Raw genomic sequence first — 21,699 nt, 5'->3', positions numbered from 1 at the left:
GTGATCCTCCTGCCTCAACCTCTTGAGTGGTGGGATTATAGGTATTCACCATCACATCTTGCTCTTGACTGGTTTAAAATGATGTCCAACTAGAATTCTATCAGTATTCTAGTACCTGGAAAATTGTAGAAAAGTCAGAAAAATTTTTAAGAGTGAAAACTAGGATAGAAGTTGACTCATTTAGTAAAATCTGTGTAGGAATTTAAAAATTGTTTGCTGCTTATCATGGTACTAAATTTTAATTCAAACAGTCATGTTTTTATTTTAAAAAATTCTTTCATGTTCTCATGTTGCATTTGTTGTTTTTGTTTTTAACATGGTGTTCAATTGCAAGCTCAGTGGGCTCACATGTGGGTTTTGCCTTGGGGAGTAGAGCCAACTTTAAAGCAGATAGAAACCCACTCCATTGTAGCCTACCCCATTTTCTGTGTTGGTTGTCTTTCTGTGTGCTTCTAAAATACTCTGTGGATTTCATTTTGAAATTATCACTTTTTTTTTTTAGCTTGAAATGATTTTTAAAAAATGCCTAAAAAACTCTTTGTTAATTGTCTACTGTTTCCTAGTTAACATTTAAAATTTTTTTTGTGGAATTAACTTGTTACGAAATTGATTTGTGTAGGAGGGAATTTCTGTATTTTAAATTTTGATTAGTTTGCCTTAGGCTTTGTAGGGCTAACTAACATTTGTAATGTAAACATTCTTGGCTAGGTTGATTTCTGTGAGGCTCTTTATAACAGAAAGAAGGATTTATTTACTTTTAAAATTCTAACTTGCTGAGGCCAAATTATATGGGTTATATAACTGATGCTAAGGAAAGGAACTGGTGGCCTATAAAGTAAATTGAAGGCTTCTAGGCATTCTTCCTTTAGTAACTGGTTTTTAAGAAACTGACCTTTGGGTTAGATTAGTTGTCATTGTGATTCTTTCATCCTTTGGCTGTTTTGGGTAAATCTTGACTAGATTAAAATATACTCTTATTTATTGTGTAGATCAACTTTTGATTTAGTTCTGGTACAGTTCTACCAACTGAGTTCACACAGGCCATATGGTGACTGCCATGTAAAGCAGTATTGCTTCTTACTGAAACTTTGCTTTATTGTTTTTCTTGTGGTGCTGGGGACTAAATCCAGGGTCTCAGACATGCTAGGCAAGTATTCTACCACTACATGCTCAGTCCTCTACAACTTTAAATTTCCATTTTTCCCTTTGTTATATTTTTTTGAGAGTTAAAGCACAAAACCTGACAATTAGCCTTAACTTGGTTTATTGAAGATGCAGAAATAAATTCTTACTATACATTAAGTTCACAATGTAGAGATTATATAGTTTTTAATTTGTAAAGTAAGAAGCAATAAAATAAAGTGAGTTTTGGAGTCACACACACACAAAAAAAGCAGTATTGCTGTTGAAATCTTAGGTACTGTCCTCTAAGCAAAACACTCACAAAATACAGCATTTGAAGTCAAAGAAATTGGCCCAGTGTTCCTGAATTTACTTTATATTCTCTTCTTGATTTTGGTATTTTATATCTATTTCTTGATCTTTGCTGTTTTTGTCTTATGGATGACCTGGGGATAAAGTGAGGGCTGTTTTATAGGGACTCTTGGAGTAGATAGGAATCAGAATAGCATATAGCAAATAGTACAGCTTGCTAAAGAATCTGAAGTAGGATTTTCATGTTAGTTTAATGATAAATGATGAGGTAGTTAATAGAATAGATTTTAGACCCTGACTTAAACCCCAGGTTTGACATTTGCTGTGTGACATTGGAACAAATTGCTATGTGTTACTTTCAGTCTTCACAGCAACTCTATAAAATTGAGAATTTTAGCCTTCTTTTTCATAGATGAGGAAATAGATTTAGGGAAATCAAATACTTAGCCCAATCCTAGTCATATATTAAATCAAAAGAAAAGAAACTAAAGGACTATCCCAGGTGAAATGGTAAAAGTGAATAGACTCTGAGACTAGAAAAGGAGATGATAAAGAGGCTGAACTTGACAAAGTACATTTTTTTCCTAAAATTTAATTTTTCTTGGCAATTTTCAGCCTTGGATTAGATCTCATTTTAAATTTTATTTATTGACAGTACTGGAATTTGAACTCAGGGCTTCATACATATTCTCTACACAAGCAGCCCAAGATCTCATTGTTAAATAATTTTTTCTTAATCATTAGCATTTCTATACACTAACAATGAGCAAACTGAAAAAGAATGTATGAAAACAATTCCATTTACAATAGCCTCAAAAAAAATCAAATACCTAGGTGTAAACCTAACAAAGATGTGAAAGACCTCTACGAGGAAAAGTATGCACTTCTGAAGAAAGAGATTGAGGAAGACTATAGAAAGTGGAGAGATCTCCCATGCTCATGGATTGGTAGAATCAACATAGTAAAAATGTCGATACTCCCAAAAGTAACCTACATGTTTAATGCAATTCCCATCAAAATTCCAATGACATTCATTAAAGAGATTGAAAAATCTACTGTTAAATTTATATGGAAACACGAGAGGCCACGAATAGCCAAGGCAATACTCAGTCAAAAGAACAATGCAGGAGGTATCACAATACCTGACTTCAAACTATATTACAAAGCAATAAAAACAGCATGGTACTGGCACAAAAACAGACATGAAGACCAGTGGAACAGAATAGAGGATCCAGATATGAAGCCACACAACTATAAGCAACTTATCTTTGACAAAGGAGCTAAAAATATACGATGGAGAAATAGCAGCCTCTTCAACAAAAACTGCTGGGAAAACTGGTTAGCAGTCTGCAAAAAACTGAAACTAGATCCATGTATATCACCCTATACCAAGATTAACTCAAAATGGATCAAGGATCTTAATATCAGACCACAAACTCTGAAGTTGATAAAGGAAAGAGTAGGAAATACTCTGGAGTTAGTAGGTATAGGTAAGAACTTTCTCAATGAAACCCCAGCAGCACAGCAACTAAGAGATAGCATAGATAAATGGGACCTCATAAAGCTAAAAAGCTTCTGTTCATCAAAAGAAATGGTCTCTAAGCTGAAGAGAACACCCACAGAGTGGGAGAAAATATTTGCCAACTCTACATCAGACAAAGGACTGATAACCAGAATATATAGGGAACTTAAAAAACTAAATTCTCCCAAAACTAATGAACCAATAAAGAAATGGGCAAGTGAACTAAACAGAACTTTCTCAAAAGAAGAAATTCAAATGGCCAAAAAACATGAAAAAATGCTCACCATCTCTAGCAATAAAGGAAATGCAAATTAAAACCACGCTAAGATTCCACTTCACCCCTGTTAGAATAGCCATCATCAGCAACACCACCACCACCAGGTGTTGGCGAGGATGCGGGGAAAAAGGAACCCTCTTACACTGTTGGTGGGGATGTAGACTAGTACAACCACTCTGGAAAAAAATTTGGAGTCTACTTAAAAAGCTAGACATCGATCTACCATTTGATCCAGCAATACCACTCTTGGGGATATACCCAAAAGACTGTGACACAGGTTACTCCAGAGGCACCTGCACACCCATGTTTATTGTGGCACTATTCACAATAGCCAAGTTATGGAAACAGCCAAGATGCCCCACCACTGACGAATGGATTAAGAAAATGTGGTATCTATACACAATGGAATTTTATGCAGCCATGAAGAAGAACGAAATGTTATCATTCGCTGGTAAATGGATGGAATTGGAGAGCATCATTCTGAGTGAGGTTAGCCTGGCCCAAAAGACCAAAAATCGTATGTTCTCCCTCATATGTGGACATTAGATCAAGGGCAAACACAACAAGGGGATTGGACTATGAGCACATGATAAAAGCGAGAGCACACAAGGAAGGGGTGAGGATAGGTAAGACACCTAAAAAACTAGCTAGCATTTGTTGCCCTTAACGCAGAGAAACTAAAGCAGATAGTTTAAAAGCAACTGAGGCCAATAGGAAAAGGGGAACAGGAACTAGAGAAAAGGTGAGATCAAAAAGAATTAACCTAGAAGGTAACACCCACGCACAGGAAATCAATGTGAGTCAATGCCCTGTATTGCTATCCTTATCTCAACCAGCAAAAACCCTTGTTCCTTCCTATTATTGCTTATACTCTCTCTACAACAAAATTAGAAATAAGGGCAAAATAGTTTCTGCTGGGTATTGAGGGGGTGGGGGGGGAGAGAGAGGGGGCGGAGTGGGTGGTAAGGGAGGGGGTGGTAAGGGAGGGGGTGGGGGCCAAGCCTTGTATGCACATATGAATAATAAAAGAAAAAAAATAATTTTTCTTTTTTGTCTTAAAACATTGTTTCTATTATCTATACTTTTAAAATATTTTAAACCTGATTGCATCGAGAAAGCAAATACATATTTGATGGTTATTAAGCTTAACGGATCAGTGTCTCATTACTATCATTGAGTTGGAGTGAGAGAAAAGGAATCATTCATCCCTTAAATCTAACTTTAGGACAAGATGGCAGTTTGGTTTTGAGCTTTCTGTTCTTCGGGATAAAAAGGAGACTATATGGGATGTGTGTGTGCGTGTGTGTGTGTGTGTGTGCGTGTGTGTGTGTGTGTGTGTGTGTGTGTAATATTTATTTGTTTTGACTAGGCAAAATATACCAGCTTATTAGAACTGTCCTTTATCAGTCATATGACTCTTAGCGTAGTTTAAGATCATGACTTTGTGGTATGCTCATCTTAAAATCAATCATTGCTTTGAGAATTTTGAGGAAGGATAGTTATTACAATACTTATGCCATCTCATACACACACACACACAAATACACACACACACAATTTCAGTTTCTGTGAAATTCTTTAGAGTCTTATTGTTTTTACTAGGCCTTGACTTGTACTAAAGGACAATTATACTTAAGACAATATGATGTCCTAAGAATATGCTAAAAGATAAGTGGAACAGAATAAAATAACAGAAATTGACATATATGTATGTCAGCACAATTAGACGTGAAATAAGAAGATGTTTTCCTTTTTTCCTTTCATTATGTGAGAGGAAAGAGGAAGATAACTTCCAATATGTCAAAGTATGCAGAAGAATTCAAACACTTCATATAATCGCCTTGTCTCATATATATGTAAATGTTTATATATATAAAATAAGTGGTATATGTGGTGTCATGCAAGAGACACACATATTAGCATCACACCATAGAGGAACAAAATGAGTTTCCTATTAGTAAATCTTGTAGAGAGAAAGGTCATCACAGTGTGTGGGAACACTGTCATCTTGTCAACCTATGGAGGAATCTAATGAGTACAGCTTTGCTGTACTCCGAAAGGGAGTCTTTTTCTTGTTTCATTTGTGAGGAAGTTGGGAGAAGGGCAGAGAACATCTAGTTAACTATGTACTAAGTTGATATTCTGCGATCAGAGAAGTGATTTGGCTAAGGGGGAGTTCTCATGTCAGTACTACTTATCTCTAAAAAGATCTAGTATTCTTTAGATGAAGCTGATTTGGTCTTACCAAGCTAGCTCATTGCTAAGCTATAAAAATGAGGAGGGAAGAAAGTTACCTTTAAGTGACATCTCACATTAGTGGAGCATTCCTTCAATCTGATTATTGCTTTACTTATCTTGTCTTTCCAACCAGTACGTAGTCTCTCTGTAGAGGTGTGTTTTTTATCCTTCCTTCTTTAGCTCCCTCAACAGTGTAGTAATTAGTGATGAGAGACAGCTAATAATTAATGACTATAGTCAGTGTGTATTTAAGTTTACTGTACTTATACTTTACCAGATTTTAGGAAAACCTACTTTTTACACTCTAAGATATATGCTGTTAGTCTCTAGTTATATTCTTAAATATTTAAGTATATAAAATATTTAAAATTGTCCTTTGAGTAGATTTTGACCCTTTTTGAAAATACTGTAGAGATACTAAAAAGTAATCCTCCTACTGACTTCTTTGTTAAAGATGGTGGATTGAACATACACATTTATGTTTTCTTCCTCTGCAAACTCATGTAAAAACAACAGCTATGGGAAGGTCTTAAAAAGCATAGCTCCCATACCTAAAGGAGATGATAGCAATAATTTTTGGAAGCTATAAAGTAAAAAGATATATGATAATTGTCCTGTCATATCCAAAAAAACTCAGTCCTGAGTGAACAGTAGAGAAAGCTGAGATTAACCCGCTTTTCAGGGTTTCACAGAACCCCTAAATCATAGGAATTGAAGATACAGATTCCTTTGGGAAAGGAGGTAAAATTGTTGCCCAAATAGGATTAGTTGAAAGTTGGTTTCAAAAGCAGTTAGGCATTCTGATTCCTTAACTAACTTTACCCCACCATTCAACCTCTCTATTTCTATCATAGCAGAATACTAGAGGATAGTAGATAAAAGTTGAGGGGAGGGGTACCATAGCAAAAATAGAATGATTTAAAGTCTGCATAGTAAGTGTTCGGGTCTGTCCCTTCCCTCTCTTGATTTGGCTCCCAGAACACTAACAGCTAGGCAGTACCCTTAAAGTATGGCATTGGGGGATACTCTGAGTAATATTAGCTCAAGAGAAGTCCTCAAGATATATCCACTGGGTATTTCCCTGATAAGATGGTCAAGTCATTTTGAAGGTCACTTTGAAGTCCATGGTAGATGGCCAGAGCTTATTACATGCACAGAATTTTAGTCAGGTTTTTAGTGAATTAATTTAAAATATGAGCAGGTAGTTAAAGATTGCCAGACATTTGAGAAAAGCCTCTAATATGAAAGTTAGAACACACAATATATAGGAGCAATTTGGAGAAAACAGAAACTATGCAAAAAGAGAGAAACCTAAAAGAAAAAGCAAAGCAATCTATTATAAATAGCATCAGCAAGATAAGAGAATCAGTTATATGTAAAAACCAATATCTAAATGCTGCATAAAAGAAGAAAACACATGAAAAAAGAAGGATGTTTAGAAATTAAAACCATCAAAGCAAAAAAAATCACTTTTAAAGGACAGCTTGGGAGAAAAAATTGAGAAACTCTTCCAGAGAGAAGAATGAAAAGACAAGATGGAACATGGGAAATAGAAAAGTTGTAAACATAGTAGGGGGTCAGTCCAAGAGACCCAGCAGTTAATAGAAGGCATTGGAGAAAAAGAAGGCAGAGAAAGTAAAGGGAAAGAGTTCATTACAGAAATGATGTGGGAAAAATTTCTGGAATTCCAATACATGGATTTCTAAGTTAAAAAGACCCACTCATTGCCTAGGATGAAAATAGACTTGGGTCAAGGCATATTGTGATAATTGGAATCTAGGGGACAAAGAGAAAGTCCTGAATGTCTGCAGAGAAAAAGAAAGCTTACGTAAAAAAGTTTTGAAGTAAGATGGTTTTGGATTTCACAGTCGCAATACTAAAAGCTAGGCTGAAATGGAGCAGTCTTTAAAGTGCTGAGGGGAAATAATACTCATCAATGTTTTCATATCTAGCCCCAATATCAAGAAGGGTGAGGGTAGAATAAATTTGTTTTCAGTATTGAAAGATCTTCAGAATTTACTTCCTACATGCATGAGTACACACAAAGAGGAAAAGAAGATTTAGGGCATAGAGGAGAGGCAATTGAAGTTTCTAAGATGATGGTTGAGGGAGGTGCTTGGCTGATAGTAGCTCAGCGGGCATAAAGTGCACCCAATGCAACCTGGAGCATTTCAAAAGGTTTAAAAGAGACATTCTTAAGAAGATGGGTGTCACAGACTACTGCATGTGTTTGTGCATAATGAGAGGAAATTCAGATAGTTGGGGAGAGTTTGGTATCAAAGTCATGTTAAGTACATAGAAAACTAAAAACATAGAAACAAAAAAAAATTATCTGGGCAACATGGTGCATGACTGAAATCCCAGCACTTGGAAACCTGAGGTAGGAGGATAGTAAGTTTGCGACCAGACTGGGCTGCAGAGTGTTTGAAGCCAGCAGGGTTATATTGCAAGACTTTGCTTCAAAAAACCAAACCAAACCAAACCAAACCAACAAAAATCCAAGAAAATATTAGCTCCAAAAAAGCAAAAGTTGTGTAAGAAAGGAAAAGTGGTCGTAGTATCTTACATGGCGTGGTCATAAATCTTAATTATACAGTTACAATAATTAAATTAAGAAATTATTTAATCCATTGATTCATCCCTATTTTTCAAGGGTGAGTAAATACTCTGTAGATAATGGGGCTGATGTGTTAAGTATGTGAAAGAGAGCTAACTCCTCATCCAAAAGGTAGAAGCAGCATAAGTATTTGTTGACAGATGGATAAACAAATTGTGCTATATACATAAAATGGAATATGACTCAACCTTGAAAAGGAGGGAAAATTTGACACATGAATACAGCATGAGTGAACCTTGGAGACATTACATGCTAAGTGATAAGTTAGACACGAAAAGACAAATATTGTAGATTCCATTTGTATGAGGTTCCTGGAATGTGAAATTCATAGAGTGAGAAAATAGAATGATATTTTGTAGGAGCTATGGGAGGGAAGGTGGTGTCTTTGTTTAATGGGTACAGAATTTCAGTTGGAGAAGGTGAGAAAGTTTCAAAAGTGGGCGATGGAGAGGATTGTACAGCAATATGAATGTACTTGATGCCATGGAACTATACACCTAAAATGGTGAAAATGATGTTTTGTTACATGTATTGTACTGCGATAAAAAAGTTTTTAAAAAGTAGCATACATAAACTTTTATATATAGATAAAGAGGTACAAAATCAAGAGTGTTTGCTTCTTGGGAATAGGATTTGGGGAAAAGTGGAGAAGGGGAAACTGTTACTTCTCATAATAAATCCTATAGAATTATTTGACTATGCATAGCTTTGCATGTTGAACAAAAATATGTTGAACAAAAGAAAAGAAATACGTGTTTTTATTTGGAATATATACATAACAGACAGGATTTGTTGGTAGACTGGATATGAAAAGGAAAAATTCCAACCTTGAGAATATTAGAGTTACTCTTATTTAATGGACTACTTATACTTATCTATGGCATTACTGATTTTCCTTTCTGTATTATGTGGAGTAATTAAATGAGTCTGGTTCTCAAATTCATCATTGTAACAAGATGAAATTGGAATTATGTGTTAGATGTACATTAAATTAAGGTCCAGTCAGTTCTCTATTTTATTATGTGGCTTCTTGAAGAAGAGAACATATAAATTTTTTCCTGTTTTTATTTGCATATATTCATCGTACAGGGGGATTCTTTGTGACAATTCCAAATACATTGTACATTGGTTAGACCACCCCAATCATCCCCCTGCCGCTCCCTACCCACCCCACTTAAAATAATTGCAAGAGGTTTCATTGTTCCATTTCATATATGTATATGAAGCCCATCAATCATATTCCCTCACCTTCATTTTCTCTTTCATACTCCCCCCCACAAGTACCCCTCCCACTGTACCTACTTTACAGTCCTGTTTTCATTGTTAATTCCAAAGTCAGTGTTCAAAGGGGTTTCTCAGTGTATTCCAGCTGTGAGTATACTTTACTTTGGTCAGTTCAGCCCCCTCTGTTATTCTGCCTTACCCCTTTTCTCCCCTCTCCCTATTATTCAATAGCTTTCAGTACATACTGTCATGTCCTCTGTCTGTGCAGATGTAGTGTATTTTGATATTGTTAATGCTCTATCATTCTCTTTTCCTTTCCCTCCTCTCCCCGAGTTCCATAGAGTAGTTCTACCATTATAAGCAAGTTCTACATGTAAATGTGTATATGGTCATGTTTGTTTTCATGTGTACATTTGTCTTTTTGGTCTAGCTTCCATATATAAGAGAAAACATGTGGCCTTTGTCTTTCTGAACCTGGCTTACTTCACTTACCATGATGTCCTCCAATTCCATCCATTTACCTTCAAACCACATGGTGTCATTCTTCCTTATTGCTGAGTAAAACTCCATTGTGTATATATACCACAGTTTATTAATCCATTCATCAGTTGTAGGGCATCTGGGTGGTTTCCATAGCTTGGATATTGTGAATAGTGCTACAATAAACATGGCTGTGCAAGTGTCTCTGTTGTATCCTAATTTACATTCCTTCAGGTATGTGCCCAGAAGTGGTATCAGTGGATCATATGGCAGTTCTGTTTTTAGTTTTTTAAGGAGTTGCCACACTGCTTTCTGTAATGGTTGTACTAATTTACATTCCCACCAACAGTGTATAAGAGTTCTTGTTTCGCCACATCCTCACCAACATTTGTTTTTGTATTTGAGAACTGATAAACTTGATATAATGGGTAACAACATAACTTGTTATCTTTTGAAAAATAAAAATCCTGATGGTGATGATAAAACTTAAAAGTTTGTAGTATTCAGATTTCTCTCTTCCTCTGGCCTTGAATTCTTTTTTTTTTTTTTTTTTCTTCATTTTTCTTTTATTTATTCATATGTGCATACAAGGCTTGGTTTATTTCTCCCCCCTGCCCCCACCCCCTCCCTTACCACCCACTCCACCCCCTCCCGCTCCCCCCCTCAATACCCCGCAGAAACTATTTTGCCCTTATCTCTAATTTTGTTGTAGAGAGAGTATAAGCAATAATAGGAAGGAACAAGGGGTTTTGCTGGTTGAGATAAGGATAGCTATACAGGGCGTTGACTCACATTGATTTCCTGTGCGTGGGTGTTACCTTCTAGGTTAATTCTTTTTAATCTAACCTTTTCTCTAGTTCCTGGTCTCCTTTTCCTATTGGCCTCAGTTGCTTTAAGGTATCTGCTTTAGTTTCTCTGCATTAAGGGCAACAAATGCTAGCTAGTTTTTTAGGTGTCTTACCTATCCTCACCCCTTCCTTGTGTGCTCTCGCTTTTATCATGTGCTCATAGTCCAATCCCCTTGTTGTGTTTGCCCTTGATCTAATGTCCACATATGTGGCCTTGAATTCTTAAGATAACTATTTACCTGTGTGTTCTTTACTCCCTCCCTCTTTTGGTTGCAAAATAAATGTCATGCTGCCCTACCAGTGCACCCATTGCAGGGTCCCACACTCCTAACAAACCTGGGCACACATGTTCTGGTAGAGTGAGTGGTCCCTGTGCTGCTGTATAAAGTTGGGGGGCTTGAGGGGGTAGGAAATTAGAACAACTGAGGAAACTGGTGCTGATAGGCTGGCCTTCATGTAATTCACTTCGTTTCAGAGGGAGGGAGAGCCTGAGGCCTCATTTTTTTTTTTAATTGGGAAACTTAACTTTTTCTTAAGTTTAATATAAAGGAACATGATGCAGATTATGAAGTTTTATCTTGGCTGGTTTGTACAATAACTGAATTTCATTGTACCACAGTACTCCTGGAATTTCCTGCTGCCCCAAGTATGGTGAATAAATGCACCACACTAATACGGAAATGAGGTTCTGTACAGAACTTACTTTTGACTTTGACCTTGAGATTAGTGCTTTAGATATAAGCTATAAAGTTGAAATGAATGAATCTCATTAATCTAACCTTGTTAGAGGCTACCTTTTTGTGATTTTATTATATAGTTTAACCTCTGAAATATTTGAGACTCTGAAAAAGGTTATTTAAAATGTTGCCTTAAACATAGTATATAAATCCACAGTGTAAGTGCCATTACATACTACTGCCTAGGTACCCAAGAACAGTACCAGTCATTGTCAGATAAAGTCTAGATCTGGACAGACACACTTGGTTTGCCTTTCTAAAGGATGGATGGAAAAAATGTATTTTTTATATCACTGCAATAAACTGTTAAAGCTTATGTTTACTAGGTAATGATCTTTTAATGCATATCTGAAAGAATTACTATTCTTGTGTTATATGTATTTATAAAGTTACTATCTGCGAGGCACCAGTCACTCACAGCTATAATCCTAGCTATTTGAGAGGCTGAGAGCAGAAGGATTTTGGTTCAGCACCACCCTGGGCAAATAGTTCACAAGACCTCATCTCGAAACTAACCAAGGGAAAATTGACTGGAGGCATGGTTCAAGTCGTAGAGTGCCTGCTTTACATATACAAATTTAAATCCCTGAGTTCAAACTCCAGTCCCACCAATTAAAATAAAAGGTACTATCTTGCTTTGTTTGGTTAATAAGTGGTGTTTTTTCAAGTCAGATATTATAGCTCTGTGATTGTGAAATACAAATATTTTAGAAAAGAAATGCTTCCCTTTTACTTTCCACCTCTTTACATGGTTGTTTTTGGCAGTATTGGGACTTGAAGTCAGGGCCTTATGGTTGCTAGGCAGGTGCTCCACCACTTGAGACACATTCCAGCCCTTTTTGCTTTAGTTATGTTTTGAATAGGGTCTTCCATCTTTGCTCTGGCCAGCCTAGATTTTGATCTTCATACATAGGCCTCTAGGGTAGTTGGAATGACAGGCATGTGCTCCCATGCCCAGCTTATTGATTAAGATAGGGTCTCATTCCTTTTGCCTGGGCTGGTCTGGAACAGTGATTCTCCTGATTTCTGGCTCCCTAATAGATGTGATTACAGGGATAAGCACTGCTCCTGGCCGTACATGCTGAGGTTTTTTTTTCCCCTTTTTAAAATTTACCTTTTATCTTCTTTTCTCTTTTCTTTCTTTTTTGCTTCTCTGACTTCTCTTATTCCCTTCCCCTCTCTTTTATTTCTAGAAATCCTACAAGATGTAAGGATTTAGTTTCTTCCTAAGAACACTTCCATATTGGCAGTTCCAATTGAGAATCTTTATTTATTTATTTATTGTTTTTACATTTACTCTCATGTGTATACATAATTTGGGCCACTTCCTCCCCACCCCCCCTTTCCAGGCAGAACCTGTTCCACTGTCTTGTTCTCCAATTTTGTTGTAAAGAAAAACATAAGAGATAATAAGAAAGATACAGCGTTTTGCTAGTTTGAGATAAACATAGCTATACAGAGAGATTTCTAGCATTGCTTCCATGCACATGTGTATTGCAACCCACATTGGTTCATCTCTACCAGACCTCTTCACTACTTCCTAGTCCCCTTCCTGTAGTGACCTTTGCCAGTTTAAGATTACTATATTCATTTCTCTATAGTGTGCACAACAACTACATTCAAGTTTTAGGTTTCCTTCCCTTTCTCTATTCCTCCCGTGCCCTTAGTGTATGACCCAGGTCCAATATATTACTGCATTTGTTCTAGTTCTATAGTCCACATATGAGGGAGAGTATGCAATTTTTGGTTTTCTGAGCCTGGCTAATTTCACTTAAGATGATGTTCTCCAGTTCCATCCATTTACTTGTGAATGACAAAATTTCATTCTTTTTTGTTGCTGAATAAAATTCCATTGTGTACAAATACCACATTTTCTTAATCTATTCAACGGTAGTGGGGCATCTTGGCTGTTTCCATAGCTTGGCTATTGTGAATAGTGCTGCAATAAACATGGGTGTGCAGGTACCTTTGTAATAACCTGAGTCACATTCCTTTGGGTATATCCCTAGGAGTGGGATTGGTGGATCATATGGCAGATCTATGTTCAGTTTTTTTAAGAAGCCTCCATATTGTTTTCCAAAGTGGTTTTACTAGCTTACGTTCCCTTGCATTCGCACAAACAGTCTTTACTTAAATGAGATTAATCCTTGGACCTTACATACAGTAATTGATTATACTGCTTGAATTCCATCTTAAATTTGATGAGTGCTTTTTCATATTCAGTTATTATCAACTCTAAGTTTGATGCATTTAATATATAATTCTATAGACTAGTTTTCATAAATTACAATTGTCTTTTTTTAAGGCTTTCATAATAAGGATTATTAATACCCAAGTAAATAGAATGTTTCTGAAATTAATTACTGAACTTACAGAAGAATTCTGAGTAATCTAATATTGCCAAAAAGAACTAGCACCAACTAAAGCTATTTTACTTTAAAGCAATGGAGTCTGATTATATTGGTGAGAATAATTTTTTGAGGTAGTATAGTCTAAGAATACAGCTCCTTTAATATACTAGGATTGTGAGAAAAGATTGAGATTATTGTTGATACCCTTGAGAATCATAGGCATTTACTTTATATGTTCTTATACTAATTGCAAACTATGAGAGGTGATGCCTTATCCTATCACTATATAGTTATAGTGATGAGATAGTACAGAATAGTAATCCACTGTCTTTCTAATAGTTTTTAGAGGGTAAGGCTCATATCCATTCTTAGTCAAATCTTCCTGCAGAAAAACTTTTATAGTTTCTTCAGTAATAAAAGAATATAGATTTTGGACATAAGCTTATACTGGGTAAGATAGTGGATTAGAAACTTCATCTGTGCAACTCTAAGAATGAATAGAGTAAGCATAATAAAGGGTATACTATATTACAAAAAGAGAGAGTAAGAGCATTCGGCATCAAGAAAGAGGTGAAAGGACAGCTAAAAAGCATAGAGAAACAGAAAGGCTATGCAGAGAAAAATAGATAATAGCCCACAACTCCATCCTGAGAGAGGTGAAGCCAAGCCACTACCATAAGGTGAGCCAGGCAGCCCTGGTGAGAACAGACTGGCAGCCTCAGCTGTAAGATAAACCCACAGATCTTGCAAGCCTTAAATCCAGTGGAGGGATTTGGTGTGACAGTGACTCTTCCTGCCTGGCCAGCATTGATGAAGAAATCCATTATACTGTTCCCATATGCTATACCCATGTGCCATCTTGAGAGTGTAGTTTGATACTACACTACTGTAGTGTCCTGAGAATAGTGATCAGGTATAAGTCATAGAGCCTGGGGACAAGCTGCAAAAGCTTCTGGATGGGAGGTGGCCATGAAAGGCAGTCATGGAGAGGGGTGGGTTGGATGCAGATCTGCTAAGAAGTTTAAAGTAGCAGAGAGCTACTTAACCGTTTTGTTTTTAAAACTTTTTCTTTTACTATATTTTTATTTTATTTTTATTTTTTTCCTGTAAAAAATGAAAAATATTTTATTTCATAGAATAGTGAAAATATTTGAAAATACTAGATGCAAGGTAGAAACCAACAGTAAGAGAAACATTGATAACATTTATTCTAAGCAATTATTTCTCTGTGTTTTTATTGTTAAGGATCCCAAATAAGGTTAAAAGGTAATGCACAAAAAATGAAAATACCTTTGTAAATATGATGTAAAAGTGTAATATCTATAATACCTAGTACACAGAGAAGTTTTAGCAGTTAGCAATTTGATGAAAACCAACAAATGACACAATAGACAGCTTTTTAAAACATAAAGTGACAAAGAATGAAGAGCTGTTCAGCCTCAGTAGTACTCTTGAGTGAAAAAATCAGATTTTTTTTTACATATCACATTGGGGGTGTGTGTGTGTGTGTGTGTGTGTGTGTGTGTGTGTTTGTCCATGTCCACATGTGGAATACTATGCATCCCTTGAAAGTGACATTTAGTATAGATGCCTTTTATGTAAGCATAAAGTACATTCAACAAACAAGCCTGTTAGAGGGATCCTGCACTGTAGTAAGTGGAAATTCTCCACAAACACGGCGCATGAGGGAAGTGTCTGCCTTGGATTCTCTTGCTAGTGGTTTTCGAAGTCTCTGGTTCCATGAAAACCTTGAAATTTTCAAGATACTTTCAGTCTCCAAGGCCTTTAAAAAATTCTAATCAACTAGGAAGGACAGCTGAAGCTGTCAAAAAGCTGAGGAACAGCAGGCCCAAGAAGAAAGTGACAGGAAAGGACCAGAAAGACCAGGTAGGCAAGAAACAAGGAAAAAAGAACTTCCCCCTCCCACAGTACTACCTACTGTGAGGACATGACTCTTAGCACCATCACCTGTGATCTCTTGCAGGGCACATTTTGTAGCCCTGGGTCCCCAAGGCACATTAATACTGAAGTTAGCTGTGTTTAGTTTTGAATGAGGTCCAAAATAACCCACTTTCTAAATGTGGAACAATTATGTAGATAGTTGAGCTGGGAGCATCTTCTTTTTGTTTTTCAGATTCTCATGTTCCAGGGTCTCCTTGGAGGCCACAGGTAAAAACAACAGGAGGTAAGCCATTGCTGGTTGATGAGATTGCTGTCACCCAGAAAGTAACTCCCCAAGGTAGCCCCATAAGCCTGGAGTTACTCATGTCTTACAAATGTCAAATACAGTGACACTCCTCAGAATGACAGTAAGGAGTTGTAAGGGTGGAGGACTGAAGAGTGAGTGCCCCACCTACGGAGACCAGCTTCTATTTAGGTATAGCAAGCTGTTTTTTTTATTTTTCATTTTTCTTTTATTATTCATATGTGCATACAAGGCTTGGTTCATTTCTCCCCCCTGCCCCCACCCCCTCCCTTACCACCCACTCCACCCCCTCCCCCCCCAATACCCAGCAGAAACTATTTTGCCCTTATCTCTAATTTTGTTGTAGAGAGAGTATAAGCAATAATAGGAAGGAACAAGGGTTTTTGCTGGTTGAGATAAGGATAGCTATACAGGGCATTGACTCACATTGATTTCCTGTGCGTGGGTGTTACCTTCTAGGTTAATTCTTTTTGATCTAACCTTTTCTCTAGTACCTGTTCCCCTTTTCCTATTGGCCTCAGTTGCTTTAAGGTATCTGCTTTAGTTTCTCTGCGTTAAGGGCAACAAATGCTAGCTAATTTTTTAGGTGCCTTACCTATCCTCATATCTCCCTTGTGTGCTCTCGCTTTTATCATGTGCTCATAGTCCAATCCCCTTGTTGTGTTTGCCCTTGATCTAATGTCCACATATGAGGGACAACATACGATTTTTGGTCTTTTGGGCCAGGCTAACCTCACTCAGAATGATGTTCTCCAATTCCATCCATTTACCAGCGAATGATAACATTTCATTCTTCTTCATGGCTGCATAAAATTCCATTGTGTATAGATACCACATTTTCTTAATCCATTCGTCAGTGGTGGGGCATCTTGGCTGTTTCCATAACTTGGCTATTGTGAATAGTGCCGCAATAAACATGGGTGTGCAGGTGCCTCTGGAGTAACAGTCTTTTGGGTATATCCCCAAGAGTGGTATTGCTGGATCAAATGTTTTTTTACTTTAAAAATCTTCTATGTTTTTATTTTTTATATTTATTTGTTTATTAAATGGTACTGGGATTTGAACTCAGGGCCTCACACTTGCTACAGATTCTCTACTATATGAACCTCTCCACCAGCTCTGTTTTGTGTTAGGTATTTTCGAGAAAGGGTCTCACAAACCATTTGCCTGGATTGCTTCATACTGCAGACCTTCTGATCTCTGCATCCTGAGTAACATCAATGGAAGGCATTGCTAATAGACTTGAAAAGGCAGAAAAAAAGACTATCAAGGATTTGAGACAAGGATGAGGAATTATTTTATTCAGATAGCAATTTAAAAAAAAAATCAAGAGTTTGGGCATATGGCTCAACTAGTAGAATGCCTGCCTAGCAAGTGTGAGTTGAAACCCTAATATTGTCCCCTCTCTTGAAAAAAAAAAAAAAAAGCAATCATGACCATAACATCCAAGATCCCTGGAACATGATTCAGAGAGTAAAGCTTCGAATTTGTGGAATAGGAGAGGAATCTGAGATACAGGGTAAAGGCAAGGAAAAGCCTATTCAATGAAATTATAGCACAAATTTCCCTAAGTCTAGGGAAAGAAATGGATATCCAAGTACATTAGGCATTTAGAAGTCCAAATGTACATGACAAGAAAAGAATGTCATATCACATTAAAATGCTAAGAACACAGAAAGCAGCAAGAAAGAAGTGACAAGTTACTTAGAAAGGCAGTCTATCAGAGTGACAACAGACCTTGCAACAGAAACTCTGAAGACCAGGAAAGCATTGACTGATGTAGCTCAAACCCTGAAACAAAATAACTGCCAACCAACACTAGTATGTCTAGCAAAGTTGTACTTTAAACACAAAGGAGAAATAAAGACTTGCCATGATAAACATACTGTAAAGATACTTATGTTCAGTAAGCCAGTGCTACAGAAGGTACTTAATAGAATACTACATACAGAAGAGAAACGAAGATATAAACACAAGCACAAGAGCTTGGATAAGAATAAATCTTATCAGGAGGTTAGTTAAACAAATGAGAAGTTTGAAAAAATCAAGTGTTATTAATTTAGTAAGTCAGCAAATCTCTAAGACAAAGGAAGAGGTTAGCACATACCTCCTGATACTAAGCCTACATGTAAATGGTCTTAACTGTTCAATTCAAAGATGCAGACTAGCTGAATGGATTAAAAAAAAAAAAAAGGATCCAATGGTTTGCTGGCTACAAGAAATTCACCTCACTGGCAAAGATATACATAGACTGAAATTGAAAGAATGGCAAATAATATTCTAAGCGAATGACATCCAAAAGCAAGCAGGAGTAGCCATATCATATCCGACAAAGCAGATATCAAGCCAAAATTAGAAGTGATAATAGTCAGTACATACTAATAAAGGTAACAAACCAGCAAGAAGGTAGCAATTGTAAATATGTATGTACCAAACATGAGTACACTCAATTTCATAAACACTACTGGATATAAAGGGAAAGATAGGTCTAGATACAATAATAGTGGGTGACTTTGAACCCCACTCTCTTTGATAGATAGATCATCCAGACAACAAATCAAAAAAGAAATTTCAGGGTAAAATCTGCACCATAGACTTTATAGACATCTATGGAATATACCTTCAAATAGTTGTGGCATACATGTTGTTCTCTGTAGCCAATGGAACTCACCTCCAAAATAAATCACATTTTAGGACAGAAAGCAAGTCTGAACAAATAAAAAACAACTAAAATTAAAATTAGAAATTGATAGCAAGAGAAAGTATACAAACACATGGTGAATGAACAGTATACTTTAAGAAAAATTGATGTTCTTTGTTTTTTTAAAACAGAGTCTCACTACGACATAGCCAGGCTGCCTTTGAACTTCTAATCTGCCTGCCTCAGCCTACTGAGTGCTGGAATTCCAAGCATGTACCAGCATTGCCTGACTACAACAATACACTTTTAGATGATCAGTAGGTAAGAAATCAGGAAGAAATGAAAAAAATTCTTAGATCAAGTGAAAATGAAAATGCAACTTTACCAGGTAACTTTGGAATACAGAAAAGGCAGTTATAAGAGGGAAGTTTATAACTATGAGTCCTTATATCTAAAAAAATCAGAGAGATTCCAAATAAATAATCTAATAATGAGCCACAAGATCTTAGGAAAGAAAGCAAAAATAAGCCAAATCCAAAATGAGTAGACAGAAAGAAATAATAAAGATCAGGATGAAAATTAATGACTTGGAGACTAAAAGAGTAATAGAAAAGATAAATGAAACAAACAGTTGATTCTTTGGAAAGATAAACAACATTGATAAACTCTTAGTTAAATGAACCAACAGAAAGAGAATACCCAAATTAATAAAATTAGAGATGAAAAAGGGGATGAAAATACAGAGGGTCATTAGAGGATATTTTGAAAACTTATACTTTAAAAATTGGAAAATCTAGAAGAAATGGATATATTTATCAACTTATCAGACTCAAACTAAGAGGATATAAACAACTTAAACAGATCAATAACAAGCAATAAGATTAAAGCAGTAATAGTCTCTCAATAACAACAACAACAACAACAATAACAACAAACAACCCAGGACCAGTTGGATTCATTGTGGAATTCTACCAGACCTTAAAAGTAGAACTAACAACAGGGCTTCTCAAACTATTCCATAAAATAGAAAGGGAAGCAACACTTCCAAACTCATTCTGTGAAGCCAGTAGTACCCTGATACCAAAAACTGGATAAGGACACAGTGCGAAAAAGAAAAGAAAAAACAAAACAAAACAAAACAAAGCTATAGACTATGTTTGTCACTATGGATGGAAAAATTCTCAATAAAATATTTGCAAGAAAACAGCAAAAAGCAAAAAAACTGCCAGAGGAATAGACCTGTACAATGAAAACTATGAAATATTGAAGAAAGTAATTGAAGAAGACACTTGAAGATGGAAAGACCTTCCATGTTCATGTTTCTACAGAATTAGTATTATGAAAATGGCTTTATTTCTGAAGTGGTCTACAGATTCAATGCAATCAACATCAAAATTCCAATGACATTCTTCACAGAAATAGAGAAAACAATCCTAAAATTCATAGGGAAGCACAAAAGACCCTGGATAGCCAAAGCAAACCTGAGCAAGAAGAGCAATGGTGCAGGTATCATAATACCTGACCTCAAATTATACTACAGAGCCATAGTAGTGAAAACAGACATGTAGACCAATGGAATAGAATAGAAAACCTTGAAATAAATCCACATAGCTAAAGCTACCTGATTCTCAACAAAGGTGCTAAAAACATATGTTGGAGAATATATAACCTCTTCAACAAATGGTGTTGGGAAAACTGGATGTCCACATGCAAATTGAATTCACCCTTACATTAAAAAGATCATATACCATGATCAAGTTGGTTTCATTCCAAAGACACAAGGATAGTTTAACATATGCTAATAAATAAACATAATATAGCACATAAATAGAATAAATGACAAAAACTACATGACAAAATTTAGCATATTTTCATAAAAAAACCTCTCGAATTAGGAATAGAAGGAATGTACCTCAACATAATAAATGCTGTATGTGACAAAATCATACTAGAAAATAGTTATTCTTTCTCTAAAGATTTGTTTACAACTGTCTTGTTGTGAGCATCATGTGTATATACATTTCTTACTCAATAGTTTTTCAAGGAATTATCTAGAAGGAATACATTCATATGGGGAAGAAGTACTTGACCAATTTTGTTTAAAATACCATGTTTAGACAATAAAGATGTAGCATGTTTTCTAGATAACTGATACATTTTATTCTTCTATCCTAATGGAGTTTGGTTTATTCTTTTCTTTGGACATTCATTAATCGTGAAGTGTATCAGAAATAAAGGCTGAGATGTACATTCACCAGGTAATGAAGATTATTAGAAACTTTAATTAATTAACTATTCCTAGGCTACACATTGATTGGTAATGTGACATTTTTCTTAATCCCTCTTGTTTAGAATCTCAACTAAGGGACTGGCAGAGTGGCTGAAGTGATGGAGTTTCTGCGTAGCAAGTGTGAGGCCCTGAGTTCAAACCCTAGTACCATAAAAAAAAAAAAGTCAACTGAGAAATGAACTTCTAACCCCAAAGAAGAAAAGGGAAAATTTTGCAATAGAAAAGTGATAGATGGCTACTCAGATTGTTCTTTTTATTGGTCAATGTGATTTTAAAGGTTTACAGGCTTTATCGTCTTTGAACCCATTTCTGTGGACTCTGTTTCTTCATTAGAAGGTGAATGGATAAAGGACTGCACCAAGATGGCTGGGGACTGGGAAGAAAGGGAAATAATAGAGTTGAGTTTTTCACTCATAAACTTAATTTTTTTGTGAGATGCTAACAAAGAAGGCAACTTCAAGAGTTTATACTGTGGTCTACAAGTTTTTAATGACTTGTTTTATTTGTTTTGAAAGCTTGCAAAAAAAGTTATTGTGTTGACAAATTTAGGCTATTTTACCTTCCTGACATACTTTTCTAATTGCATATTTATATCAAATTTAAAACAGCTTTCAATTATTACTTTTGTGTGTGTGTGTGTACATGTGCTTGCAGAGCAGAAAGTTTTGTGCAAGTTAGAGTAGTTGTTTGGAGGAAGAGAACAGACTTAGTCACTTTGTTGGATTATACCTACGTGAGTGTGTGAGAGAGAGAGTGAGAGAGGAGAGAGAGAATGTACATGCTTGCTTAAATTCAGAAGTCAGCTAAATTTTTGTGGTCTCTGAATATGGTTAG

General features: G+C 36.1%; 1 protein-coding gene across 5 annotated transcripts in view; it reads left to right on the top strand.

Moving 5' to 3' along the window:
- The window catches only part of Exoc6b (exocyst complex component 6B), a 556,197-nt gene that overhangs the window by 107,191 nt on the left and 427,307 nt on the right, over positions 1 to 21,699 (top strand). The gene's annotated exons all lie outside the window — the stretch shown is intronic.

Source organism: Castor canadensis, chromosome 12, assembly GCF_047511655.1.
Source record: "Castor canadensis chromosome 12, mCasCan1.hap1v2, whole genome shotgun sequence".
Classification (NCBI taxonomy): Eukaryota; Metazoa; Chordata; class Mammalia; order Rodentia; family Castoridae; genus Castor; species Castor canadensis.
The sequence above is the reverse complement of the archived record's forward strand: the minus strand, read 5'-3'. Positions and strand labels throughout refer to the sequence as shown.